Raw genomic sequence first — 6,067 nt, 5'->3', positions numbered from 1 at the left:
ATCCCATAATTTCAAAATTGAAAAAATGTATTTTTGAATTTTACTCGAGTGGTTGATCAGAATATATAAATATTTTGCCTTACATTTCTCAATTTAAACTAAAAGGTCAGAAATTATTGGAAAGTTTCAAAAACATTTATCTCTTAATTGTTAGTTTGTAATAAAATAATCCGTAAATGAACTATTTATTATCGCGGGCACATTCTCATGTGCGCTGTACCCGTGGCTCGCAAGTTTGAGCGCGCCTGGGGCGCGCGTCTTTTGATTCCCGCGATTCGCCCTGAGATATTTAATTCTTTGCAATTAGAATACTTGAATGAAACTTTATCAAAAACATCTCTTCAGATCACAGTATTTATATGCGTGTTCATATTCTGAATTTTTTGCTTAAATAAGTATAGTTAAAGATTAAGTTTCTCAAAGCTCTGTAGGCTTTGAGGTACACAATATTATCGTGACACTTGCGCCGAGCACTCGTTTTTTGACAGACAGTTGTAAATTTATATTTTCTGAACTACCTTAAAATAAACTTACAAAATACAATCCTTTTCTTAGAAATTTTTCTCTATCTCGCGTTGTTATGCTAATAATAGGATTTTGGTTTTCACATTATTTTTTATATGTGTATAAAGCAAAATATCCTACAAGTCTTCTTTCAGATTTTTTGCGTATCTTGCGTCTTTTAGCGCAATATTGGCATTTTCGATTATCTGCATATATTACTTACGATAAAACAAAATTACGAGTCCTATTGAAAAGTGGGTTAAAAAAATTTTGTAGGATTTTTCAAAACCTATCATTTCTCTTCGAGACTTTTTGTCGTATTTTGCGTCATTTGGTTCAGAATTTGAATTATGCGGTGTCAAATTTCGGGCAATTCTTATACTTTCTCCATCACAAATTTTCCACAAATTTTTCATTTTTATTTTTAATACCATTTTTATGATCAAAACCGAAACTACGTGTCATATCAAAAAGTAATTTATAAAAAATTTGTAGCTCATTTTCGGGTAAATCATTTTTTTTAAATCAATTTTTTTTCGTAACTTGTATCATTTTTTCACAAAGTTTTTTTTATATTTTCAATTTTATTTTTCGCGAATGAAACAAAACGTACGCCTCCTTTCAAGAAGTGATTATTAACGAATTTGTAGATCTTTTTTGAGATCACAAATTTTGTTGATTCATCTTCTTTTGTATCCTGCATAGTTTGACCACAAAATGGGATTTTTCATATCTCGTTATTTTTTGTGCAATAAAAATTAGAATTTTCAACTTTACAAGAAAATCCAAAAAGTTTGTATGATAATCTTGTAGGGCTTTTAAAAAGCAATGCTTTTCTTTACTTCTTTTCATGTCGTACGTTGTTTGGCTTATAATTTTGATTTTCGATTGATATTAAAAATTTGGAAATGCTATAACTCTGAGAATTTTTTTGTATAAAAAAAAGTCGTCAGGTTAAATTGTTTGGCCTTCTAAGTACTATTAATAACCGTAAATAAAAATTTTAAGTATAAAAAAAATGGTCCCAAAATTTGTATTTTTATCCAAAATGGCTGTTAACGAACTCGTCCTTTCTTTTCGGACTTGTCGGACTTTTCTTTTCTTATCCTTTCTCAATCATAAATGATGAGAATGAGAAAAATTAGAGGCCCTTTAATTTTTGTTATTAATTTCAGTTTCTAAATCATTTGAATTCTTCAAAGTAAAACGCTGTTACTTTTCTCTGTCATATTGATATTTTATCCAATATAAATAAAATTGAAAATAAAGTTTCTTAAGTATAGTCTCAATATACTTGTTCTCTGGCATTCTTTTAATTGTTGTAATTTCGTTTTCTGAGCCTTGTCGATTTTTCGTTGTGTATTTCTATGCTAAACAAATTTTAAACTATACATTATAAGGATAATTTCATTAAATACAAAAATCGAAACTTTAAGGGGTCGTCAGTAAACTGCATTACTAATTGCATGGAGGGGGGGGTCATGCTAAAAACTATGGTTCGAACAGGGGTTGGCGGTCAGTGGAAGAAAAGTTACGAACTTAGATAACATTTAGTATGTTTCTTTATTATTCACTTTTAAAGAATTGTTCTTTTTTTCTCTGTTTTTAAGAAACCCCCTTTTCTCGTTTTTTCGCTTAAATCCTTTTTTGTAGAAAATCTGCTATTATATTTGTGGTTCGGAATTCAAATCGTTTGGTTAAAAATTCTAGTATTCAGTTCCAAATTTTATTATTTTGTAAAAAATAAAACTATTTTGTTAAAAAGTCGTCTTGTTCCGTTAGGAATTCAGAAACTTGGTTAAAAGTTGAACTACTTTGTAAAAAAATTATTCTTTTGGTTGTAGATTCACCTCTTTGGTCCAAAATTTAACTATTCTATTTTTAGAAATTTAATCTTTTGCTGATAAAAAGTCATTTTTAGGCTGAACTCTTTTGTTAAAAATGTAACTATTTTGTTAAAAATTCGTTTTTTTATTTGTAAGAAGAATTAATGTCTTTTTAATTAACAAGGTAATCATTTCATTCTTCATTTAAATTGATATTTTTATTAAAAATTAATATTTTCTGGCTTAAAATTGCTTCTTGTGGCTTTAAAATTCCAAAATTTTGTCAAAAAATAATATATTTTGTTGAAGGCTCATCTTATTTTGGTAGATCATGAATACAATGCTGGAAAATTCATTTCTGTCGTTGAAAATTTAACTATTTTGTTCGCAATTTATCTTCTTTAATTGAAAATTAAACGACTTGGTTAAAAGTTGAACTTTATCATTAAAGATTCATATTTTTGGACTCCCCTTGATCTTTGGGGTTGACTATTATGTTTAAAATTTAATTCCTCGATTTATTGGCAAATTAATATTTTTCTTAACATGTAACAATTTTCTTGACATTTTGGGTTTTTTTGTTTTGTTAAAAATTAATTTTTTATTTGAAAATTTGACAATTTACATTTTTGTTAGAAATTTATACTTTATAAGTTTAAAATTTAATTATTTGGTAAAACATTCTTTTGTTTTGTAGAAAATTCATCTTTTTGGTCGAAAATTAATTTTCTTGATTTTTTTTACATCGCCTTTTTATTTAAAATGCAATTGTTAAGTTTTAAATTATTATATTTTAATTAATGATTTGACAATATGGTAGAAAATTAAAGTAGGTTTCGTTTGTAAATGAACTTTTCCGTGTTTTTTCGTGTTTGTTAAATCTAGTTTGTTTAAAATCATATTTCTGGAAGATTTACCTCTTTGGCTTAAGATTGAACTTTCTTTGTTGACAATTTGGTTTTTTATGTTTAAAATTACTTTTTTTTTGGAAATTCCAACTTATCTATTCTTGATTAGAAATGGATCCTTTATAAGTTGAAAATTCAGCTATTTGGTTGATAATTCATGGAATTTGTTAAAAATTCGTCTTTTTTGGGAAGAAAATTAATCTTCTTTAGGATTCTTTAGGATTTTAGGATTTAAAAATACATGTAGGATAAATTTATACAGTGAAGTATTCGAACCTCCAATTCACTATTTTTGTAAAAATCATATTTTTTTAAATAATGTTTGAAATTATGCTACAATTCTAAAATATGACAAGAAGTTTTTTAAACTTATTTATATAGTATTTCGAAAATTTCTCTTTTAAAAGAAACCAGACGAGGAATTAATTTAACTTTTTCATTTGATTAAATTCGGAATAAATTAAAAATTTATTTACTTTTTAAATTTATTTACTATCTCGAAAATGTCCCTTTTTTAAAAAGAAACCGTAAAAGAAATTAATTAATTTTAACATAATAATAAATATAATAATTTTAGGCCCTCATTAATTTTAATATTTTCAGGGTGCATAGACAGCCCCGAGTCAGCTATAGATATGGCTGGAGAAGGCAAGTGCGAGAATCGAGAAACAGAAAATCACCGGCTCTTTCGGTTTGGCTTTCGCCTTAGCCCCACCCCTCGCGTAGGCGTAGGCAAAGGACGCGGTTGCAGGCGATGCGTTTGAAGTGTAGCAGTCAACAGGCGTTATACGTCTTATATTTGTTTAAACTTTTTACTGTTGAAAAAAAAACTATTGCGATTATTCCGTAACCTTCTATAGGGAATTTTAACGTAGAATCCGAATTTCAACAATTTAAAAGTTGATTTTGTTGTTTTTTTCGAGTATTTTAAAAGGGAACCGAATGGGGACCTAATGGGGTCTTTACAGGTACTTTGTAGAGGCTCCATTCGGTTGCTTCGGTCCGCCAGGGTTGGCACCTTGGATTTTTCTTAAAGCGACGCCATACATTGACATCATGACGATTACGCGTTTCCCCACATATAGACACGATATTTTATATCCTATTATATTGCAGCCGGGCTCTAATTTATTGTTGCGAGAGTAAAGTGAGCGTTTTAAGAGATAATTTTGCAAAGATTAGCACCAAGCTGTTGAATGATAAGTGGCATGCCTATTTGGTACTGAGTAATCAGTGATCCGCACTGATTAAACCAGTGACGGAAATTCACTGATTGAACCAGTGAAATACTACTGATTGTCCGTGAAACACTTCTAGCTGTTTCAACAAGTGAAATGATACTACTTAATTTTAAGAGAATGTATTTGGAAGTTCGCCTTTCAGTATATAATTCTTTGTGATATAAATTTGTTCTATTTTTGAAATACATTCTACAGTTATTCTAATCACTTTATTTACAGATAAGTATAAAATATGCTTTTTAACTTAAAAAGATGGATAAGCCGAATTATTTAAATGTGTTTTTCAATCAATATAAAATGGTTCACATGTCCAAGTGACAGTATATTAATCTAGTTTCTTAATGTAAGACATGTATTATCGATTTATTTATTTGACTCACAATACACAATAGAGAAATTTGTAAAATTTTCTGTGTACCATGATAAAAGTTATTTTACAGCAGTAATAAAGCAGATTTTTTTTTATTTTCGGAATAATTTTTTTGTATGTAGCCTGTTTAAAAATAAAAATCTTCATTCAAATTTTTTATTGATTGATATAATGAGAGGTCTTCTTGTCAAATTTGGAATTTATATTCTAATTTTATATTTTTAAACATTCTGTAAAATGATAAAAAATTTATATGCAATATTATTAGTTATAAAACGAAATATCATTTGTTTAGTAATATCCCTCTACTATAAATAATACTCTTAGTGCAACAGAATTTTTTCAAACATAATGTTTAGTTTTGTATTGAACATTCTCCTGACTGGTATTCGGGGAAACATTTGCGCTTTTTATTTGAGCTATAATCTACAAAAGTAATTTTCGTTCAACATTGTTGACATAAGAAAATATGTTTGAATATGTTTTTCTTAATGTGTTTGCTTAAGCTATTAGGGTTTGATATCAAGTGTCACGAGGTTTCCTTTCTCAAAGTGTTAATTCAATTGTATAGTACAGTACTCGTTTAAGCTTTGAGAATTATGTTTAATACTAATCATATTTTCGTAATTTTTTCTAATAGTATCTCTTTTGATGCAGCAGAAGTAAAATACTTGTTACCAAAAGAATTACACTTTTTAAAATAACATGAATATTGTTTCTTCAAATGACACCACTTGTTATTGTAAAATATGCGTGAGTAAAGAAGCATTAATAAAAAACAATGTAACTGAAAATAAAAACTATCATTTGTCAATTCTCTGGCCCGTACCCTTGTGTGGCGTCAATAGGTATTTAAGATATCATGTTTCAATGTTAAAGCTCGCTTTTCTTGACCTCGATGCAGAGCTGCCAGATCGTGGATGAAATTTACCCCCACCATACCTACCGTTTGGGAGCCGCAAAACAGAAGATGCATGATTACCACCGTGAGTTCGTATGTAAGCCGAAGATGCACGTTTCGACTTCGGAGCTCTGCTATACGATGATTGCCGATCTGAAGGCTTCGGAAGACGTCGGTGGTCTTCTATTTATATCTCGCTCTCCATTTGAAAGAAATTGAAGAAATTGGCGATTTGGATGTTTTAAGTGATTCTTAATTTCATGCATGCGTCGATTTTCAGGTTATGTTTCTCCAGGTGTACATAGTATGGATATTAT

Source organism: Belonocnema kinseyi, chromosome 4, assembly GCF_010883055.1.
Source record: "Belonocnema kinseyi isolate 2016_QV_RU_SX_M_011 chromosome 4, B_treatae_v1, whole genome shotgun sequence".
Lineage (NCBI taxonomy): Eukaryota > Metazoa > Arthropoda > Insecta > Hymenoptera > Cynipidae > Belonocnema > Belonocnema kinseyi.
Note: the sequence above shows the minus strand (reverse complement) of the source record.